Source organism: Lissotriton vulgaris, unplaced genomic scaffold (assembly GCF_964263255.1).
Source record: "Lissotriton vulgaris unplaced genomic scaffold, aLisVul1.2 SCAFFOLD_3943, whole genome shotgun sequence".
Lineage (NCBI taxonomy): Eukaryota > Metazoa > Chordata > Amphibia > Caudata > Salamandridae > Lissotriton > Lissotriton vulgaris.
Genome location: NW_028249058.1, coordinates 147,472 through 172,055, shown reverse-complemented (window position 1 = coordinate 172,055; position 24,584 = coordinate 147,472). Strand labels below are relative to the sequence as shown.

Below are 24,584 nucleotides of genomic sequence, written 5' to 3'. Positions count from 1 at the left end.
CCATGTACTTTAGGTACATTACTAATTGGAATTTGGGTCACTCTTGTGAGTCCTTGTACACAAGGTGCTTCATGCATAGGCCAGTTCAAACCGGGGCTGGGGCACTCCAGCCCCAGCTCTGGTGCGAAACTTGACAAAGGGAAAGGGGAGTAACCACCCCCTTCCCTGGTCCCACCCATAGGAGGGACATAGCAGGTAATCCAGCCCCTAGATTTGGTATATAGGTAGGAGCTGAGTCCCAAGACTTTAGATTATCCTGATTTTGCAAACTGAAACGAAACTCTGGACCTTCGACGATTTCCTTGAAGAAGACGATTGAAGAATCTCCCTTGTGGTCAAGAAGTGACCACCCTGTGCAAGCAGGCACCATCAATCACTCAACAGTTTGCTTTGTCGTCGCTCCCGCCGGAGCCCGAATACGGAGCTTGACAAGACTTGGACTTCCAGACTTCCTTCAGCCCGATCCACAGCCACAGCAAAGCTGAGACCTGTGGAGGCGACGCGAGACGTGGGACTGGCCATCTTGGAAAGCCAGCGAATTGCTTTCTGTGCAACTTCTGAGGCACCCTCGAAGTTGTGCATTGGAGATTGAGAAGCCCCAGCCCGAGCACCAACTGCGCCGAAGATCAGCCCTCCACACTCCATGAGTTCTGCGTGGGGCCCTTCTGCATTTTCCTGCTCGATGCGTCTGTCCGGTCACTTGCCTGCTGGCTAGTGGACTCTGTGACGATGAAACTATGAATCTACAACACTGGTCTGGTTGCTCCAGACTGGCCCCTGCTTCCCTGAAAAGGAGAAGTCCATCAGACCTTGCTGGTCTGATCAAGAAGCCCTCTTTGAATCCTGAGTGGGTTGCCTTTGCAAGGCTTGTTGACTCCAATCTGGAAGCCGACACTGCCGACAGCGAGAGCCTTCGTGGGACAGTCCGTGCCCAGCTCCTGGTCATCGTCGACACCTCCTGGTCCACGTGGCAGCAGAGACAAGCTTCACGACATCGCCTGATTGCTTCCCGACATCGCCTGGTTCCGTCCTGGTGCCCTCCTGGTAACTGGCTAGTGACCCGGACTCTGTCCCCTCTGCTTTCAGGTACTCTTCATCCTCGATCCGCTCTTGGATCCAACCGGACACTTCTCTCCTGGTCGCCTGCAGCATCTTTCTCCAAGGCTCCATAGGAAGCAACGACGAAACCCGACACACTTTGGGACCTATGCACCCGCTTCCTGTGGGTGAGGTAATGCGAGTACTTCGGTGCCCCTGTGAAGATTGACTATCCTAGTGTCCTAGTTTCACGTAGTTAGTTCCTAGTCCAGTCGGAAGTCTCCTAAAAGAACTACTTTCTAATTCTTTTGTTCCCATTCTAACTCTATGGTAACCCGCGTGCGAGTACAGACACTGCACACGCCTCCTGCTTCCTAACTCTTGGTAGTACAGCATAGCCCCAGCGATTCCCTAGGCCCTAGGCCTATCCATTGTTCGTGACGTAGTTCTTATACCACTATTTTAGTATATGGTTTTAGGTGCCCCTAGGGCATAACTGTATATTGTGCAACTTATTGTATGTTTATTGAGAATCTTGTTATGTGCTTGGGCCTCTGCCCTCATAAAGAGTTCAGAGGATTAATTTAGTAAGAAATACATATATTTTATATATATATAACCTGTGTGGTGTCCTTTTACTTGGTATTAAAGGGACTGCATATGGTAAAACAGCTGGCTTCACATGCCCTCTTGAGTTTAGCCTAAGACTGCTTTTGTCCATGCTACCACTAGGATAGCTGGTCTATAAGGTTGACTTTACAACCATCACAATAAGGGTTGTTTGGACTGGTGCAAGGTGCTCACTAGATTAGTGAACATCATATACCAGGCCAACTTCTCACAGTCTTCACTGTTGAAACTGCAGAAATTCAAGAAGAAAATGTACAATCGAACCTTCTCAGGCATTTCCCCGAGAATCTGGAATTTCCTACCATCTGAAATCCGATTTTACTCTTCAACAGCATCTTTTTAAAAATATGTGAAAGTGCTACTAAAGACAACATTCTTGCTTTAGCTCTCTTGATACTGTTATTGCGATGGTTATTATGTTTTATTATGGCCTGTCTTATCTGTGTCTCTGCGGGTGGCTCCTCCATTGGAGGGAAGGAGCGTCACCCCAATTAAATGCCCCCAGAAAAGCCCCAGAGGCGACAAATACAATGATAATTAAGTTAATTCATTACTATTTAATTTTACATCAACCCTGCCTGACTCAGGAAGGGGCGGGCCTGGTGAGTGGCAGCAGTGGTGGGCTTCCTGTGCACTTGTTTATAGTGCGCATGTCCCTTTGGCCGGCCGTCTTCTGAAGGACAGCCTGAAATATGCATTATAAACGTCTCAAATCAGCCATCTTAGACAGATGGGTTTAGAGCCTGCACACGCATTTACTGTCCTCGGGAGCCCCAAGATACACAGCTCCCTCCAATCCTGGAGCTTCTCTCATGCAGAGAGCAGTGCCTCGATTGGTTAAGTAGGTTAGCTGGGGCACTGGTTGTGACGTTGGAAAAGAAGAGGACAGGTGCGAGAAGGACCTACCTGCACAAGCCGTTGTTTTTTTCCAAAAATGTATTTCATGTATTAATGTTCTGTATTTATTTTATGCCCGGCACATTTGCCCGCCATCACTGGTTTCTCTCATCCTAATCGTTTATGTAGCGCTATTTTGGACTAATAGGCGTTCTTCCCCCGCTTGGATACTGCTACTTCCCTAACTTCGATTGTTTGTATTGTTTATTATTGTCGGCCTTGCCTCTTTCTTGCACCCTGATAATTTGTAAAGTGCTCTGATAACGTCCTGAACTCCTAGTGTGCTAGTGACTGCTGTCACTAGCCCCTATCCGCACTACCTTTGGCGGAGATCCGTCCGCCTGTTTATAATCCAAAATAGAAATAATTGTCCAGATTACTGAGTTTTCAATGAATACTTTTCTTTTTCTTTTTCTTTTTCTTACTTTCAAGAGTTCTTATTTTGGCTTTTTTCAATAAAGAATTTTACATGATGTTTTTTTCTTTTTACAGATTATTCATTCTCTGTTATTAACAACATCACACATTATGCAGCAAAAAGAAAAAAAAATTCCGTCCCAATGCATTTCGGGATGAATCCCTTCGTCAGGGGAACTGTAAAAATTAATTAAACATAATCATGAGTGTTTATCCTTATTAATCAACACACGAGAGTATCAACAGTTATTTCATGATGTGACTATTGTTTCTTCCCTATGTAATAAAAAAAAATTTCGCAAACACATCTTTGAGTGTAATTGTTTAGCCTCATATTCAATACAAACATAACAGTTGAAACATTATGTCATTTGATAGGTTATGTCATTTGATAGATCTAACGGATGCTTTAGGCTTCAAAACTCACCATTAAATATGCTGCTGTGTAAAGTGGTGTGGTACTAGTTCTGTCATATAATGACCGTTGCAAATTGACCTTTGGGTGGAAAAGAAAGAAAGTGGTAAAGTTGTAAGTGTATCTTCATTTCAACTAGCCCTTGTAGATAATGTAGTGCAAAGTCTGAATACCTTGCTAGAGAATCTCGTTTGTTTTTCGTGGATAGTATATGGAGAAGTGAAGATATGCTCTGCTTAAACTGATAACTCTGTGGATACAAAAAATATTTTTTGGAGAAAATTGTTTTGTGATGTTTGCAAGTTTAAAGCGATTAGTTCTAATCGATACAATCACTAGGTTTACCCCCGAGGGTCTATCCGAATTGGTAAGGATACAAGATTATCTTCTGCGTGGGCCCAGGCTGTCAGCGTGATAAAAAACTGAAAAAAGTACGTACACGGGTTTTAGAAAATGATACTGTGGTTGTGTATTTCCTATTGAGATTATCTATGCAAAATTTGAGTTCCTCATAAAAGAAGAAGTCGTGGTACATCAACTTTGTTAAAACTAGCGGGTGACGTTTCAAGAGTAACACGCCTGAGGTTCGGCTATCATAGTTCTAACCGTTGCTAACCAATAACTTAGTGCATAGCGCTGGTTTATATTTACCGATTTGGAATGGTATACGGTGGTGAACTCTGGGCTGGTTCTTATGTTCAACAATATGAGAAGTCTCCGTGGTTATAATTGCAATATCTGTGTACAAAATAGAAAGGTTTCCGTTTGAGGAAAATTAAATTTTGGCCATGTTGTGTTCCCTAGCGCGTACCCCACCGACTCCATGTACCAGCTTAAAGTGCATGTAACTTCCCTCCTGTGCCAGCTATGAAGACGCAAATACATTTGCGTCCACCGTCAACTTGTCCTCTTTCAGAAGCACCATGAATGGATTATGTAGTCCGTTCCTAAGTATGCTATGCCACCGTCTTTTTGTAGTACACTTTTCACTTTTTTCTGCTCTAGCCAGGGTAGGCCCTGAATTCCTGCCATCTGAACCTCTTTTGTGGCTCCTGACTCTGCCCAGGCTACCTCTGTACTCGTGAACTCTGTCCTACATTCAGCGCGGCCCCTCGCGCTCAGCTCAAGCCTGCTTTCTGCCAAGACTGACTATAACCTTCGAGTTATCTGTTCCGCTCCCCGAGAATACATTCCTGCCTACTAGATCCTGTAAACATTCTCTCCAGCTGCAGAGCCAAAAAGGGCCGACCTGTCTTAATGCAAGTAATTCATAGCCTCCGTTGCCATGCTTCCAAGGAAGGCCCCGTGCCCCCACGCTCTACATGTAGACACTCAGGCGCTCATACACGCATCCACAGTTAGCATAGAATAGCCTCTGCCCTAGAGACCTTTCCGCCCAGATAGTATAGTTCTTAAAACATCAGATATCAGATATGATAGAAGTACAAGTTGATCTGACATGCCAGACTTCTGTCTCTTTCCGTCAGTGTAAATGTCAAGTCCCCTGCACCCCGTCAATCACACGTCATGCAGCTGCGCGCGCATCCAAGCTTCCGATTTCTGCTGACATTGCAACATTCTGTTAGCACCACCCCTTGGTGCCACCCACTTGCGTCACCTATCAGTGACGTTTCTAGCACACACCTCTAGTTCACGCCTAGTTTACGCCTCTTGATGATGTATTGGTACCACGTGTATACTGTTATCTTGTCTTCTCTCCGCTGTTACGCCTCTTACATTGAACTTTATGATGTAAATCAAGTATATAAGCTATGTATTGTCAATAAACGAGAGCGCGCTCATCTATCCCTTCTGACACCCCTGTGGTGGTCAGAACATGATATCCTGATTCCTTTATGAGGAATAAAACCCTTAGAAACCCTAACACCACGGACTCTGTTTTCTTTCCTTCTGATTGAGTTATCATTGATTAAGTACTTACCTGCATAGAAATTAAGAGAGTAAATGAATTATTTACATCATTTTGGCGCCCGAATAGGGACCCCTCCCCCACCTCACGCGCCGGAAGGTGCGTTGCAATCCGTGTCCCCTGCCATCAGTTAGACGGACTACACGTGTACTGGCAGGATTTCCTGCATCCCCCTCTGACCCACGGAGGTGACGAAGACTGCGATCAGTGCCCAGACGAGGCGGTGAGGAGTGCGGAGGATCCCGACCAGAGCCCAGCCGAAAGAAGCAAGGTCCGAGGTGTGAAGAGGCCCACCAGTTTTCCGAAGTTTTCCGAAGTTTTCCAAAGTTTTCCGAAGTTCCGAGTCGAGTCCAGTCGAGTTTTCCGAGGCCTTCTGTTTCCGTGCTTCCCGGTGAGTACCATTGCTGGGTCGTATCTAGACGGGTTTGGGTACGCAAGTCCGGTCTGCACTGTTTTTAGGCAGTGTATCTGTACTGTTTAGCAGTATATCGAGAATTCCGAATTTCTGCACTGTTACAGCAGTGTATCCGTACCGTTGAGCGGTACATTCAGTGTAGGGGGTAGTTAGCTATGTCTTCAATGTTTTCATGTGATTAATGTCGTGGTATGAATGTGACTGTTTAAACGTGTATTATTGTGTTTTTCATATAATATACCTGTCAAAGAGTATCAAAGAATAAAGATCTAGCCTTCAGTGATAAGTAAGCAGGATGCCGTTCCTCAGCAAGTTAAAACAGATCGGAACTAGGAAAGGGTTACTAGAGGAAGAAATTCCTATCCCCCCTAGGGACACTCCAGGCAATTTTATGTATCAAAAGCACGGCATAGATGCCATATTATATCTAGATTTATGGGCCGATTACACCAAGCACCTAGACGAGAGACACAGATGGCCTGTTACCGGAACGTGGGATGCCGAGTGCATCATGAGGGTAGAAGAAGCATTATGGAAAAAGAAAGCTAGACAATCTCAGAAGGACGCCATAGAGTTTTGGCGTAAGGAATCACGTAAGCGTGCTGACAAAGCACTCCGTAGAGAAGACAGACTTAAAGAATCAGATAAAGAACAAGAAAACGAATTAGTTACTGAAGGAATCCGAGTAAAAACAGAACAAATAGACCGTGCCCGAAATAATCTTGTAAACGGTATGTATCTCGCAGCAGATGGCACATCTGAAACTGAATCAGAAATACCGAAAAACTTACCGACACCATTAGTTCCAACTAAAGTAATGCATAAAACTACTAAAGACATATTCTTGAATTCATATCTAGAGGATGTAGCACCAGCTTACACCAATCTGCCTGTTCGTGCCCTGCCTACTGACAGGGATGGGGGTGGCACTGCGCCCCCAGATACAGTTCCGCCGGTACCGCGACAGACCTCCCCTGTTCCGATACCTCCGCCACTTCCCTCACTCAAGACAGACCTACCGAAACCAGTCCTACCTGATCTTACTAAAAGACAAATTCAAGTCCAGATACAGACTCCGCGGAGAGATAATGCCCAAGCATCCGCCTCAGGAGGTGCGACAGCGGGTCTACAGACCCCTCCACCGACACACAGATTGCACTTAAAGGACACACAGAATCCTTTCCAGTCTCCCTATTCATCGCGGCTTGAGGCATTCAAAGATAGGATGTCATTTTGCAGATATGATCCAGTACCCGGAAAAGATGATTTGATGGTATTAGCATCATTGCGATTAAGATCTGCCACCGATAACTTGCTATGCTGTGTAGGAATGCAGGAAGCTCTCGATAGACTATACAAATTCATACAGACAGGGAAAGACCCCGAAAGTGTCAAAGCTGCCATGTATAAACAGAAAGTTGACATTCAAAAACAGATATTACGATTCTTCATCAATTGTGTGATAAGAGAACGAGACAGGCCCGGGACAGATCAAAGTGAGTTAGACGCATTAAACAAGTGGGGCCAAAATATAGCAGACGCGAAACATGACAAGGGGACTTGCATAGCCACTATGTCCCAGAAAATTAGAAAGGCAGTATTAACTGCACATCAGGAAGAAACTGATAAAACTTCCTCCGAGGAGGAAGATGAAGATGAAACATCAGGAAAATCTACAGACATTATAGCATATGTAGGTAGGGGAAACTACCTTAGGAAAGGTGTCCGTCCGGAGAGCAAGAGAGTTCTTTTCTCCGCTTTAACAAATCCGAATTCTTCTGAACATCAGTTCCAGGAAACTGATAAAAGACTTCGAGATCGAGTAGGGTACCATATACTCAATTCTATGGACGAACAGGAACTAGCACGGTCAGCCGTATTATGGGCCGAAAACGCAGACATATATAATGATGACACGTTAGTGCAGACATTCTTGAACCTTTCCCCGGAAGAGCAGAAAATAGCAGGTGTATACATGATTCAGCACCTCCTTATCAAGTTCAGAAATCATCATTCTGATCCAGGTCCCTTACACGAAACATTAGAAGCACTACTCATGGATAGATGGAGAGGTTTTAGCACCAAATTAATACAAATAATTCTAGAACAACGGCGTAAGTATAACACCTTCCTGAGCTCTGAATATGTTCCCGCCCCGCCTCCAGAAAGAAAAATGTACCACATGCAATGCGGTGGTGGCATTGAGAGTCAGAATCCCTTACGAGAAGTACATCCAGTTATGGGTGAGGATCGTACCCTGAAACGTGTGTATGTTCACACACCACTGACTAAGTTAGAACTATTAGAAATGAAGAAATTAGTTCCGTGCCATGATAAAGACCCTGCAGGTTTTCACAGAGAGCTTAAAGACATGTTACTGATGGGAGATTACACGTATGATGATATTATGAAAATGTTAAAAGTACTGTTGCCCACGGGCATTTACGAGAAATTAAAGGAGAAGGATTGGGAAGTGGGAGAGTCAAAGATAGCATGGGCAGAGATAGAAGACGAAGAAAAGAAACGAGTCCCAGGGTTAGGCCTTGGGGATCTGACTAAAGCATTACCAGGTTTAATAGTACAGGTTCTGCCAAGATTATTGACAACTAGAAAGGAAGATTGGGACGCAATCTCGTCCTGCAAACAGAAACAAGATGAAGATACTAGTGACTTTTATTCAAGATTCGAGAAATGTTTCATCATAAATAGTGGTCTAAAAACTAGTAGCGAGTCATATCCACACCTTTTCGTAACAAAATTAGTAGAGAACGCCCTACCACTAGTTAAAAATAGAGTATACAAGGTTGAAAGTACTTGGCAGGCAAATACGCCATCACAGATGTTACAAATGTTACAATATCATCAGAACAGAATAAGGGAAGAACAAGATCAGGAACAGAAACGTATGAAAGACACGAAAATGAAAATGTTAGTAGCTCAGACAATTCCAGCCGAGGGTCATAGAAAAGGTGGGGCCCAGAACAATCATTCTGCCGCTCCCGTTAAAGGGACATGTAATTATTGCAAGCAGCCAGGTCACTACGTACATGAATGCCCAGTCCTGAAACATAACATCGAGACAGGTAAAACTAAAGAAAGACCGCGTCCGCCTAGACATGAACAGGGTCACCAACAGACCTCACAGAACGAACAGTCAATGCAGAATATACAGCCTATGCATGATCAGTCCCATACCGTACAGACAGTAGCAGTACCGCAGCCACAGCATGCTCAAACACAGCCCGCTGCCGCAACTAGAGAAGTCTCACAACAGATGTACCAGTATGCCCAGTCGGCATATCCAGATTATCAGCGTTATACATGAAACAGCCTAGGGAGGGAAAGTGATTTGCCTCTTATTGAAATTCCTGTAGATCAAGAAGGTCCTTATGTACATAGTCACGTATTAGGAAAAGACAGAAAGTTTTTAATTGACACAGGGGCAAGTCGCACTACTATAAGTCATAATGAAGTTCCAGGGGCACCCCTCTCAGGCTCACAGAATGTTTCCCTTGGTTTTTCAGGACAGCCTATTGTAAATGAAGTATCAGAACCAGTACCACTAGCTGTGGGTCCATTATCTCGAGTTACAGATTTGTTACTTACGAAATCATGTCCTGAAAATCTGTTAGGAATTAAAACACTGAAGGCTCTAGGAGCTATAATTTGCTGTTCCCCGGAGGGAGTCAGACTCTTTCTACGGGATTTCAAGGGTCATTATGTTCTACGTGACTTTGATGTAAGATTGAAAAATGTACCAGATCACTTATGGGCAAAAGGCCCAGCTGATGTAGGTTGTATGCATATCACACCATACCGTGTCACACTCAAGTCAGGAGTTGTTTTACCCAGAATCAGACAATACAAGTTACCACCCGATGCTGTAGTGGCTTTACTGAAAATAATTGAAGAGCTCATTGCCCAAGGAGTGGTCGTAGAGACCGACTCCAATATCTGTAATTCACCCATCATTCCAATTCTTAAACGTACAGACCGCAATGCACCGCCAGTATATCGGCTGGTGATTGATCTTCGAGAACTGAACAAATGCATTGTACCACAGTATCCTGTGGTCCCCGATATCTCCTCCCTGTTAACTGCTATTGATTCAGAAGCAACGTTCTTTACTGTAATCGATCTCAAGAACGCCTTCTTCAGTGTACCCATTGACCCGGAGAGCCAATATCTCTTCGGATTCAGTTTAAATGGACGAAGTTTCAAATTTTCCCGCGCACCTCAAGGATTTACAGAAAGCCCCAGCATCTATAGTCAAGCACTGAAAAGACAACTAGATTGTATTCAAATGCCAGTTAATACCGCTTTACTACAGTACGTCGATGATCTACTGATCACCGCACGAAGTGAGCCCGAATATGAACAAGCATCTCTGATAGTTTTGCATTTTCTGGCCGACAAGGGACACAAGGTGTCTCCTTCGAAGCTACAATTCTGTGTTCAGCAAGTTGTGTACTTGGGTCACTTGCTGTCCAAAGTGGGGAGACAGCTCACTCCCGATCGCATTCAGTTAATTGTAAACATGCCCCGACCCCAGACACAAAAGGAAGTGCGGGCCTTCATAGGCCTCACCTCGTACTGCAGACAATGGATTCCTCAATATGCATTTCTAGCTAAACCACTCATCCAGTTAACGACACAGGAGGCAGCGACTTCGACTGTCCTCCCTTGGACTCAGGAACACACACAAGCCTTTGAGGAATTAAAGAAAGCTTTATGCCAAGCACCAGTTTTAGCGACACCATGTTACAGCAAACCGTTTACACTTTTTGTTACAGAACGTGACGGTACAGCATTGTCTGTCCTCACTCAAGATCAAGCAGGTTCACATAAGCCTTGCGCTTATTTTTCAAGTACTTTGGATTCAGTAGCACAGGCACTACCTGCATGCTTAAAGTCAGTAGCAGCAACAGCGTTAGCAATCAGACAAAGCGATTCAATTGTTTTAGGTCATCAGTTAACAGTACAAGTTCCACATTCTGTAGAGGTTCTGTTAAACAGAACCCAGACTCAACACTTGACTATAGCACGACTGACAGGTTACGAATTGACATTATTCCAGCCACACATAGAAATCAGACGCTGCAGTATCTTGAACCCAGCAACATTGTTACCTACAGTTATGACAGATCCAGCTCCACATGATTGTATAGAAATCATTAATGCAGTAACAAAGCCCAGACGAGATTTAACAGACGTTCCATTGACAAATCCAGACCTGACACTTTATGTGGATGGTTCATGCATGAGAACAAGTACAGGAGAGTTAGTGGCTGCGTATGCCGTGACCACTGAAACTGAAGTTAAAGAAACACATCGTATTGATACATTGTCTGCCCAAGCAGCAGAGCTCATCGCTCTGACCCTAGCCTGTATACTAGCCAAGAACAGAAATGTTAACATATACACTGATTCCCGTTATGCGTTCGGAGTCGTACACGACTTCGGCATGCTCTGGCAAGAACGAGGTTTCCTGACCTCTCATGGTACAAAGATACAGCATGGTCCTCTCATTCAAGCACTGCTAGAAGCAATACATCTGCCTTCAGCCATATCAGTTATGAAGTGTAAAGCACATATTAAGGTCACAGATTCTGTTTCCCAGGGTAACGACCTGGCAGATCAGACAGCAAAACATACAGCACTGACTCACACTCAGACAACTGACACGACAAAGATAGCAGATCCGACAAATTGTATGACAGTCAGGGACCCCACACTAGATGTTATTGACATTCAGACACATGCTACTGCAGACGAAATAAAGAAATGGATCGAACTAGGAGGGGTCCAGACAGATCAAGGTTGGATGACGAAGGGAAAATCTACATGGTTTCTCCCTGACTCTATGGTTCAAGTCATGATAAATACAGCACATAGTCCTGCCCACCTAGGAGAGAAAGCAATGCTAGACAGTTTGCAAAATCTCTGGAACAATAAACACTTACGAGCAGCCGCAAAACAGAAAGTGCGTACTTGCATGATCTGTTGTCAGTTCAATCCAGGTAAAAGCGTCCCTGTAGAGCAAGGTGGATTTCATCCTCCCGATCACCCTTTTGAAGTCCTCCAGATGGATTATATCCAGATGGACCGTTGTCGAGGATTTAAATATGTTCTCGTAGTTGTCTGTGCTCTGTCCCGCTGGACCGAAGCATACCCAGTCCCAGATTACACTGCTCCGACCACTGCCAAACAGTTGGTTCGTGAATTTTTCCCACGGTACGGCTTGCCCCGTGTCGTGTACTCAGATAACGGTCAGCCATTCTCGTCTGCCCTAATGAAAGAAGTTTCCTTGTTATTGGGATACCAGTGGAAGTTCCATTGTGTCCGACATCCAGAAGCAGCAGGCCTTGTAGAAAGGCATAATCAGACATTAAAGATCCGCCTCGCAAAAATATGTCAGGACAAAGGGGTTGACTGGATAGTCGCCCTGCCAGTGGCACTATTCTATATGAGAATGGTTGCCCATTCGAGATCAGGGCTATCTCCGTACGAAGTGGTCTTTGGCAGACCACCGAATATGTGGGGGACGCCCGTTCCTAAAAAGATAACCGATGTTGATTCTAATATGTTGACAGATTACCTTGCCTCCTTGATGTCTGCACTCCAATCATGTCGTTCACAGGTTGCCGCAGCCTTCCCTGACAACACCGAAGTGAAGGAGCATGACGTCCGCCCCGGAGATGTTGTTTTAGTCCGAAATTTCGACAGGAAAAGTCCGTTGGAGCCCCGCTGGAAGTCTCCGAAGACCGTTCTTCTTACGACAAAGACCGCAGTCAAATTGGAAGGCAGAAAGGGGTGGGTCCACCTAAGCCATATCAAAACATTCCCAGGACTGAAACCGGAACAAGACACACCCACCCCCACCAGAGACTGTGATCCCAAAGACTTTACCGAAGTTAAAAGAGAAAAGACTCCTCAAGAACAATACCGTATGAAGTTACGATCTAGCAAGTCAGACAGTTTAATTGTTTAAGTCCTCCCCTAGGTGAATCGGTTAAATAGTTTCTGACATGTATCCCCTAGATCGAGTTAGAGAGAGAGAGGAAAAGAAAAGAACATACTGCAAATCACTTCGTAGTCACTGCATAGTGACGCTAATAATCATGTTTATTCTCAGTATATTAATCATTATTGCTAGCATCTTGTTACCTGTATACTATCCTATTTTCAAGCGTGAACAATCTGCTTACAATGTCTCTGCCGAACACACTTTTAGTGAGTTACCTCCTCATGAGCTTTCTTACAGACTTGCGCTGCGCAACAATACATTCATTAGTATGTTACATCATTCTCATCAAACTAACAATGCTACAAATTGCTGGATATGTGGCCGACTCCCTCCCTACCAGAATTACAAGGGAGCTCTGCCTCTCTTTCCGTATCCGTTCACTCACAATGGCTCCTGTGGAGCATGGTTTAAGATAATTAATTCTTTAGATCCCGACATTGCTGTTTTCGATGGGGGTTGGGTTTGGGGAAACCTGAACTTGGTCCTACTAGACGTCTGTTACCCGGATAAGGAGGGACTCCCCATTAGAATAGGAACTGATCTAGAAAATGAAGTATATGGATTAGGTAATTACACAATTAGCCTTATGATTCTTACTGTCGAATCGGAAGCCACACCAGTTCTACCTATTATGTCAGTACTACCAGTCACTGGTGAATTATGTATCAAGAAGAAAGGTTCAGTACACTTAGGTCATAGTAAATGCACTACTGTGGTCGAATTCAGTGATGATGGAAAATCATCTTTCAAACCTATCAGTCATTCTTACTTTGTTTGTGGTCATACCGCATACATTCGTCTACCTCCAGATTGGGATGGTACCTGTTACATTGCATTCCTTCTGCCACCTGTTTTTCTAGCTCCTTCTGATTACCATAGAAATAGCAATCTAGTAAAGAATAGACCCAGAAGAGATGCCCCCCTTGTCGACTACACAGAAACGGCATGGGAACAGTACACTGACTTTAATAAAGGATTCTTTTTCTTTTTAGGCCCTGTCCAGAATAGTAAATTAATACGCAGATTAACTAGAACACTTGAAGCCGTAGTAAATGAAACTACCTCCGCCTTAGGTAACTTAACAGAAGAGCAGTCCGCTATGCGGGTTGTTGTCCTTCAGAATCGTCTTGTAATTGACGTCATCTTGGCAGATAGAGGTGGAGCCTGTAAGGTCATCGGGTCAAGCTGCTGTGTTTTCATTCCACAAAATGCACCCTCTGTATATCAAGCTATCACCCGTCTTCATAAGATTGCAAATCAGATACATCAGAATCCAGGCACCTGGACTTGGTCCGGTTGGTTCTGGACAACGTTAACAGCTTGGGGATGGAAGATCCTATCCTTCCTAGGCATTGGCCTAGTCCTAGTATTCAGTTGCTGCCTGTGCCTACAGTGTGGGCCAGCGATCTGTGGACTGTGTGCCACTTCTTGCATCGAACATTCTAGTTTTCACTCAAAACGTAACCGAAAGAAAGAAGAACAAATGATGTTACAAGAACAGACTGATCGATTCATGAGGATCGATATTTCATGAAGGGTCCGTAGGGAACAAGGAGGGAATGAGGAAAATTAAATTTTGGCCATGTTGTGTTCCCTAGCGGGTACCCCACCGACTCCATGTACCAGCTTAAAGTGCATGTAACTTCCCTCCTGTGCCAGCTATGAAGACGCAAATACATTTGCGTCCACCGTCAACTTGTCCTCTTTCAGAAGCACCATGAATGGATTATGTAGTCCGTTCCTAAGTATGCTATGCCACCGTCTTTTTGTAGTACACTTTTCACTTTTTTCTGCTCTAGCCAGGGTAGGCCCTGAATTCCTGCCATCTGAACCTCTTTTGTGGCTCCTGACTCTGCCCAGGCTACCTCTGTACTCGTGAACTCTGTCCTACATTCAGCGCGGCCCCTCGCGCTCAGCTCAAGCCTGCTTTCTGCCAAGACTGACTATAACCTTCGAGTTATCTGTTCCGCTCCCCGAGAATACATTCCTGCCTACTAGATCCTGTAAACATTCTCTCCAGCTGCAGAGCCAAAAAGGGCCGACCTGTCTTAATGCAAGTAATTCATAGCCTCCGTTGCCATGCTTCCAAGGAAGGCCCCGTGCCCCCACGCTCTACATGTAGACACTCAGGCGCTCATACACGCATCCACAGTTAGCATAGAATAGCCTCTGCCCTAGAGACCTTTCCGCCCAGATAGTATAGTTCTTAAAACATCAGATATCAGATATGATAGAAGTACAAGTTGATCTGACATGCCAGACTTCTGTCTCTTTCCGTCAGTGTAAATGTCAAGTCCCCTGCACCCCGTCAATCACACGTCATGCAGCTGCGCGCGCATCCAAGCTTCCGATTTCTGCTGACATTGCAACATTCTGTTAGCACCACCCCTTGGTGCCACCCACTTGCGTCACCTATCAGTGACGTTTCTAGCACACACCTCTAGTTCACGCCTAGTTTACGCCTCTTGATGATGTATTGGTACCACGTGTATACTGTTATCTTGTCTTCTCTCAGCTGTTACGCCTCTTACATTGAACTTTATGATGTAAATCAAGTATATAAGCTATGTATTGTCAATAAACGAGAGCGCGCTCATCTATCCCTTCTGACACCCCTGTGGTGGTCAGAACATGATATCCTGATTCCTTTATGAGGAATAAAACCCTTAGAAACTCTAACACCACGGACTCTGTTTTCTTTCCTTCTGATTGAGTTATCATTGATTAAGTACTTACCTGCATAGAAATTAAGAGAGTAAATTAATTATTTACATCACGTTAGAGTAAAGGAACTAATGATAGTTTAAACGGAGCCAGTATGATGATAAATAGGTACTTTCCTCGGAAAGGTGCCGCTTGCTAATTATCTTGAAAGACTCCGAAACGGAGAGAGGTTCGGCATCTATGGTGACAAGAGGTGTTAAGTTAGATCAGTGAATACTGCCGGTAAAGTAAAAAAACTGTTGAACGCGGTACTGGCTTTACCTTAGTTGTGATAATTCACAAGCTGTATCTTCTTCGTTTGGAGAGAGCGGCTGCCTAGCAAGATACGACGCAACGTTACTTCCGGGGTTAGTCTCGAAATAGAGAACGGACGGAGAAATTGACTTGAAGTCGAACGAAGATGGACATAAAAGAGATACTTATCGGCTACATGTATAATTATCCGAGTAGGGGAGTGAAATAATAAATAAAGGGATGGAAATATGTTTCAAATAGAGAAAATTACTAAAAGAAACAACAGGTATAGTAGCAAAGAAAACACATATTGTAATGTGGTTAGAGTGAGGCAATGGAAAGAGAAGAAATACTGTTAGGACTGAAAGAGTTAGGAAAGATTATCCTGTCGAATCCGGTAAAAAGTACTGAAGAACAAGAAATGGAATATGATATAATTAGCGAAAATCCTAAGAGGAAAAAATTATGTTATGTGCTGGCACTGGAAGTAAGCTTGAAGGTAGATAAATCCGATGAAGGATGGTGAGTCATCTGTGTGTGTGTGTGAGTTTTCGATTAGATGTGTATACGATTTCAACACTGATATTCTAATATAAACAAACTGAAGATAGCAATAAATTCTATGTTATTTACAAGAAACAAGCTTATTTGTTCTTTACAAAAAGCAAGACATATCTATTTTGTCATTTAAACCTTTCGGTGTCTGGGTTTGCAAAAAGTCTATCCACCATATTTCTCTTTGTGAGAGCCAAGTTTCATTGTTTCGATCTGGTTTGGTGTCTATTTGTTCCAGGACTTGAAATTTCAATTGAGGAATGGTATGTTTCATCTCTGTCCAGTGAGTTACTAAACTCGATGTCAAACTTTTGTTCCTGATTTACTCTTGTGTTCTGTGATTCTGATTTTTATTTTTATCTCTGTTTTCCCTACGTATAATTTGCCGCAAGGACATTTTATACAATAAATCACGTACATAGAGTTGCAGTCAGTTCGTTGCCTGAGAGTGATTTTCTTGCCAGTTTGGGGATGTTGTATGTGGGGTCCTTCCATTACATTGTTGCAATGAGTGCAGTTGTAGCATTTCTTCATTCCTTTCATGGTGCCAGTGGTGTTGGGACCCTTTTTGGTGTGTGTGACTATGTCATGTATATTGTGGTGTCTGGTATGGGCAAACAAAGGTTTCTTTGCAAATATCCCATGAAAATCTTCCTCTTTTTGTAATAATTCCCATCTTGAACTGATGACTCTTTTAATCAGGTTTGTTTGTGTTGAGTATTTAGTTACAAACACTTGTCGATCTGTTTTCGATTTGGGTTTGGTATGTAGCAGTTGTTCTCGTTGGATTTTAGCGATTTTCTTTTCTGCTTCTTTTATGACTTCATTAGGATATCCTTTGGCTTCAAATCTATTTCTTTGGGTGATAATTTCATTATCCAAATTTTCTGTGGTTGATGCAATTCTTTTACAACGTATCAATTGAGAATATGGTAGGTTCTGTAGAAGACTTCTAGGATGGAAACTGTTGTAGGACAAAGTATTATTTCTGTCTGTGGGTTTGTGATATACCGAAGTTTCTATTGTGTTGTTTTGAATTTGTACTAGCACATCTAGGTATGGTATTTCCTTCTTATTGATTGTGAAAGTGAATTGAATTTTTTTTTTTATTAAGCTCTGTGATTTTGTCAAGTAGTACAGTTTCTGGTCCTTTCCAAAGCAAGAAAATATCATCTATAAATCGTTTGTAGAAAATGGTGTGAGTTTTCCAGATGTTTTCCGTTAAAATAAAATCGATTTCGAATTTGGCCATGAAGGTATTAGCGAAGGATGGGGCTCCTGAAAAACCCATTGAGGTGCCACTGATTTGTAAGTAATACTCACTGTCCCATCTGAAGTACGAGTGTTGTAGACAAAATTGAAGAAGTTCAAGAATGAATACTTTGTTAGCTTTCAAGGTGGGTAATTGTAGTAGTGCCCATTCGTAAGCTTCTAGACCTTCACCTAAAGGGATTGAAGTGTATAAAGATGTTACATCTATAGTACATAGTAGAATGTTATCGTCTACTGTTGTTATTGCATTCAATAGTTGAAGAAAGTGGCACCCGCCATGTTGCCCAGTTGGCCACGCCCCCAATGTCACACAAAGTTATGGACATGTTTGAAACACTAGTTAAACAAGATCTACAACAAATCAATTGGCATCAACAACAGAGAACTAACTTGAATAAACACGAGATTGACACCCTAAAGAAGTTGTCAGAGGATTCATCAATTACACTTAAAAGAGCAGACAAAGGAGGAGCTTTAATCATCATGGATACTTCTTTTTATAAAGCCAAAGTAGAAACCCACATTCAAGATAGCACTACTTATCTAAAACTTCAACAGAACCCCACGCAAGAAATACCCAAAACATTGGAAGGAATTCTGAACAGAGCATTGGAGATGGAATGGATAAACGAGAACACCAAAAAATATCTGACTGCCAAACATCCACGATGTCCTGAACTTTACATGCTTCCTAAGATTCATAAAAATGCCATGGATCCACCCATGAGACCCATAGTCAGTGGCTGTGGGTCATTGTTTGAACCTCTGGGAGTATATATCGATGAGTTCCTTCAGATCTTTGTACAAGGATGGAAATCTCACATAAAAGACACAAGCCACTTTCTTCAACTATTGAATGCAATAACAACAGTAGACGATAACATTCTACTATGTACTATAGATGTAACATTTATAGCTATGTAGTATTTTGCGATAAAGAGCTGGGTAGTAGAACGCTGGCTTCCAATAGCACAGCACTGAGCACCCCACCTCAGCCAATCTTTAATGATTGTTTGAAGAACAGGGCAACAGGGAGGGGTGTTAAATGCCGACCATTAACCCTTCACCAGCTGCACACGGGGACAGCATTGGCTAGATGGAACGCTGTTCTCCCGAACACCGCTCAAGTCATGCATGCGGGCGCTAAAACATGTTGCAAAGGGTTACTTGAACCCTCGATTTCAATTCACTCAATTTACCTACACACATCACAGTTTAAAAAATATATATATTTCTTTATTAGGTGTTCCTTCATGTCAACGGATTACATACAAGTATCAGCATCAATCTCTGTCACCTCAGCCGAGGTGGAACACTGTTTTATATCAGTACAAATCAAGATTTAGACCACCGATGTAGCCAGTGGAGGAGACTCTTATTCCGTCTCATTTTTATAAACATTCCCAAAAACATAACTGTAACTAACCACCCCCACCCCTACTCTCCCCCCAAACCTCCACTCCCCTCTATCCTCCTCCTCTCCCCCGCCAGGTCTGGGTACCTCGAGGTCTGTACTTCGTATCATCTGTACTGGGTCCCTTTGCGTCTGCCCACTGTGACCTGGGGCCGTCCCCCCTGTGGGAGGCACCAGCTCCTCATTTGCATATGTGGATTGTGTGGTGTGCCCCATTATGTCTTGCATCATTTTTCCCCATGCCAGCTGCACTTCTGGTGGTTTATGATCTCTCCTGGTGTTACGCAGTACACACATCACAGTTATCTCTACCCCCGCCGTACCAAGTGCGTGTTTCCTGATTCGACACCAGAGTGTTCGTGCTGTAAACTCGCTGATGCCAGCTTCTAACATATGGTGTGGGAGTGCCCACCACTATAGGTGTCATGGCTCGAGGTTACAGCCACCATAGCGGAACTCGCAGGCCAGACACGGTCAACTACTCCTGAATCCTGCCTGCTAGGCCTTCGCCCTAAAGCAAAGGGGGACACACACTCACACCGGTTCATAGACCTTGCATACGTACTGTTGAAGCGCCAAATAGAAATGTCTTGGAAAGCAGCCTCTGTGCTGGACACCAAGAGGCAGCTGCATACTCCCCTGCACTGTGCACGAGCAGAGGCCAGCACACTACACATGCTACTCACTAGAGGTGTGGGGAGAGTGGATGGGGGGGACTGGGATATACATATCCTTAACCTAGAAGCCATGAACGACATTCGACCACCATAAACAAACTATGTCCGGGACCTCATGAATGCATAATTTCTGTACAATTGTACCGAAGTATGATGTACATCCTCCTGTTCAGGTGATCTCTGTTTCCCTGTGGACGGTTGACGGTGGGAGCCGCTCTGGCAGATGGCATGGATTAGACATCATGTGATCTCCCATATGTGTTCCCTTACACCTACTTCCTTATGATTTATTATTTTATTGGCACACTGTCTGCTATTAGGATGGGCATGTTTCATAGTCCTCACCGTCCTCCTTGCCTTGTGATCACCCTTTACCTTAGTAGATCTTGCTCCGACACTGATGTAAATGGCAATGCTGCCGAACCATGATGTGATTACATATGTCACATATATTATGTCATTGATGCTGCCTGCAACCTGTATCCCTAATTGAGTTTCCTCTTGTTGATGTTTTAAAAGAATAAAAAATAAAAAAACTTTCACCAGCTGCAATTAAATATTTATGAGATAATGAGATGCAAACATACCTCCATCCTGCACATCCTGGGACTAGACTGCTGGAAAGAGATCAATGGGTAATGAGACAGGTTTGGAGGTGAACATAACACTGAATCATCACCTGAAAGAGCAAAGTCAAATAAGAGAGTTAGGAGAAGATAGATGGATATTGGTAATGGCACTAGGGACAAGCAAGAGAAGGAAATAAACTTAACATTCTTTGGATAAACACCAGCCTTGTGAATTTTTACAGAGCAAAAATGTTTTAAATGTTTTTAAAACACTGAAAAAAACACCACAATTTAGAACCCACAGAAACAGAAACCAGAAAAGCCTATGCATCTTTTTTTCAATGTGCATTATCAGAGAAGAGGACTTGCTGCATGCGCAGGACGATTAACCAAGAGATCCACAGTGGCATAACAAAACTTGAGGGGGCCCCGCAGCATAGTAGATGGAGCCCCACGCTCCAGACCCCTCCATGAGCTCTCAGGCCAGAGACTGCGTAGTTCTGGAGGGGGCCCCCTGTGGCTCGGGCCCACGCACCACAGTTGTTTTTGACATTGTGACCCCACTGGAGTGCTAAAAAAATGTGGGGTAAAAAATAAGTTTTAAAGTCATGCAATGTTTTTATCTACGTTGTCCTGTCATCCAACCATGGAGGTATTGCTATTTGCAAAGAGGAAAGTAACGGGCAATGTGATAGTCTGATGTGTTAGTGGAATACAAATATATAATTGAATCCTCATGCATGTAGGCATTATTCTAATCAAAGAGGAAATAGTAGGAATGTGACATGTTTACATAATCGGTTCTCCATGCATGTATGTAGGCAACATTCTCTGCAAAGAGGAAATAGCGGCCAAAGTGGCAATCTGACATGGTTATGAAATACCCTTACATGATAAATTTCCATAAATATGGCCACTGTTCTATGCACAGTAGAAGTGCGAGGATCATTCCGCTAAGGAAGCACACTCCTTTTCAATCATGAAGACTTCACTGGCATTCTCGGTACATTTATTCCTTTTGGTAGAAAAAAAACATCTGGGCGAGTAATATGCAGTTTCTCACTCAGTTAGCAGTAAGGGCTTTATGGAACTGCGAACCGACTACGTACACAAAACAATGTTCAAAGAGCATGGAATAGCACAAGAACGTTGTTCTTTAAAGAATCCAAACCATAATAAATAACTTTTCTTGTCTTGAACTTTAACCTGTTAAAAATACCCCCTCTGCTCACATTACAGGAGCATTTCTTGGACTCTTAGACCCTATTTACACTTCCTCATATCAAAACCAGCCCTGTGACTCCTTTCATGTTTGCAGCTCATTTCAGAGCTGTTTCTTAAGTTCCTTAGGAGCTCCAACCCAAACCCAGAGCTTTTTACGACGACAACCCTAAGTCTGGGTGTCAAACATGGTTCGGCAGGAGCCGCATGCAGGGCTGATAATTCGTATCCCTAAGGCGAGGCGGCGAGTATAATTTTAAAACTTTGTCCCGAACGGATGTCACGACCCTGCTGTCAGCAAGTGTAGTGAGTCATGAGTGCAGTACTGTATGCGCTACTGTGCTGTGAAGGTCCCCCGCAATGGGGGCTTTGGGGGCCTATGTTACGCCCATGGATATCTAGTGTGCCATGATTGTGCACCAGGTTCAGTTTTCTGTAGTCACGCATTTCAATTGGCTCTGGGAAGTGCAGTATTTTTAGGTCTCGTGCCTAGCAGTGCACTACGCAGCAGTGCCTGCGCAGCTAGACATTTAGGGGCACAATTGGATGGCGGGTGGACTTTGTCCGCCCGCCATCGCATCGTACAGGTGGACCGCCCGCTATAAGTGTGGGGGTCCCGTGCCTGCTATTAGGATACACCCGCCACAGTGGTAGGCGCATCAAGCATTCCTGACATTGTGGCAGCCGGTGCACTCAGCACCGCCCACCATAATGCCAGGAAGGCACATTGTGCACTTCCATGCACAACATGGCAGGGACATCGTGGTGCCTGCCATGTTGTGCATGGAACTGCAGGGGGTACCATAGGTACCCTCCATGTGCACCCCCTACCCCCCTGGAGTCCCTGGGGGCCCACAACCACTGCCACGGAAAGGTATTCCCAATAGCACTTTGTAATATGGCTGGCGATGTCAAACAGACACCGCCACCATATTGCAGCCTTTTCCGCCCGGTCGCAAGTCGACCTGGGCAGAAATGCGGCGTACGGTCTTTCCATCCACCATGGACCCCCAGCCATTATAATATGGCGGGGGGGTAATTTCTGCAGGGATGGCGGGCGGATCGCCCCCGCATGGCCGGCGGTGGTTCCACCAAAAGTCAGTAAAATGCCAACAGTAGGTGAGGTGTACCCTGTCTGGCTTTTGAATACTCCCAGGAACAAGGGTGGTGCTGTGGCTGATAATTCCGGTGACCTGCTGCTCTGATGTGCCTGATAGCACCATGGGTGCTAATGATGTCTAAGATTGCACCAAATTACAATAACAAATGAGGCTTCTTGGAGCCGTGGTCCTCTGATGTACGTATTACTTTGTTACTGTGCTTTGCAGTTTTGAAGTATTGCACAATATTCCTAAATTTGTGTTTTGGCGTTGCCGTTTTCTTTTGCCACCAAAATGGTTTCAGCAGGCTAGGACCCAGTCTTTAGGCGGACCTCAGGGTCAGAAGAAGAAAGTGTCAAAACAGTGGCTTTTCTGGACCCCTACCCGGGGACCGATTCCGAAGCAGAAAGCGGCAATGGCTCTAATTGCACCAGTGGCAAACTCCGAGTGGCTCTCCTCTCTCCTCTCCTTTTCTCCCTAGTTTACCTTGGTCGGCAAGAACTGCAAGCCACAAAGGCCTCTGTGCCCCCACTCTAGGTCTAGGGTCGGGCGTCTGGGGGTGTTCACTGATAGCCCCAGGCCCCCACTCTAGGTCTAGTGTCGTGGGCGTCTGGGGGTGTCCACTGATAGCACCAGGCCCCCACTCTAGGTCCAGGGTCGTGGGCATCTGGGGTGTCTGGGGGTGTCCACTGATAGCCCCAAGCCCCAACTCTAGGTTTAGGGTCGGGGACGTCTGGGGTGTCTGGGGGTGTCCACTGATAGCCCCAGGCCCCAACTCTAGGTTTAGGGTCGGGGACGTCTGCGGTTCTGGGGGTGTCCACTGATAGCCCCAGGCCCCAACTCTAGGTTTAGGGTCGGAGACGTCTGCGGTTCTGGGGGTGTCCACTGATAGCCCCAGATGCCCCCACTCTAGGACTAGTGTCGTGGGCGTCTGGGGGTGTCCACTGATAGCCCCAGGCCCCCACTCTAGGTCCAGGGTCGTGGGCGTCAGGGGTGTCTGGGGGTGTCCACTGATAGCCCCAGGCCCCAACTCTAGGTTTAGGGTCGGGGACGTCTGCGGTTCTGGGGGTGTCCACTGATAACCCCAGGCCCCAACTCTAGGTTTAGGGTCGGGGCGTCTGCGGTTCTGGGGGTGTCCACTGATAGCCCCAGATGCCCCCACTCTAGGTCTAGTGTCGTGGGCGTCTGGGGGTGTCCACTGATAGCCCCAGGCCCCCACTCTAGGTCAAGGGTCGTGGGCATCTAGGGTTCGGGGGGTGTCCACTGATAGCCCCAGGCAGCCTTTTGGCGAATGGAGCACATCGAGCTGCCGAACACCTCTTGGCTTCTGCCACACTCCTTGCACACGTTCACCTCAGTGTCCGCTTTCTGTACGCTGCCTTCCTAGTGATCATACAATAATTAGACAGGGAAACTATTAGTGGTTTTATTTTTTAAAGTTCATATTCTTTGTGCAACAAATACTGTTATGTATTAATTATAGCGACCTCTTCAACGGCAGATGGAATAGGCACCAATATTTGTGTGTCGTCTCAGACTTGTCCTCAGACATATCCTTCCTAATGTCACCTAGCAAGTACGGTGTGTGTCTGTACCCTTTATTTGTGGCAATAGCAAATTGAAATACAAACCCAATAATGTTAAAACTGGCACCAGAATGTACACATTTGAAAAGAATGTAAACATAGGCTAAGAAATCTAAACTAATTCCAAAGAGCGTAAACATAGGGGGTCATGGTAACATGGCAGAAGACATTTTATTTATTAATTGAGGATTTATTGACAGCAAAACTGTCAAAGCTCAACGGAGTCTCTCGGCACTGGCCCCCAAAGAGAAGAGAGTTTCTATTACTGCTTTCATAGTTATCCTGTTGTGCCCCCTGCTTGTTTTATAGTGTGTTTTAACATTATAGACAATATTTACTAAGATTTTGTGCTGTGGTCGCAAATCAATGCAAAATCTTTTTTTCCAAATTGACTTTCTAGCACAAAACTTGTGATGCGCTGGAAATTCACTAGAAGGCAATGGAAACAAGCTTTTGCAATGCA

The 24,584-nt window shown here is 44.6% G+C and overlaps 1 protein-coding gene across 2 annotated transcripts in view; it reads right to left on the bottom strand.

Annotated features, from left to right (window-relative positions):
* LOC147663712 (uncharacterized) overlaps positions 1-24,584 on the bottom strand; it is a 147,102-nt gene that overhangs the window by 17,681 nt on the left and 104,837 nt on the right. The window contains exons 2-4 of one of the 2 annotated variants that reach the window (XM_086950244.1): positions 20,233-20,324; positions 3,571-3,647; positions 3,410-3,478 (exon numbers count right to left, since the gene is read on the bottom strand). The gene's annotated coding sequence lies outside the window, so the exon portion shown is untranslated. The remainder of the gene's footprint in view (positions 1-3,409; positions 3,479-3,570; positions 3,648-20,232; positions 20,325-24,584) is intronic. The other variant, XM_086950245.1, reaches the window with a different exon arrangement.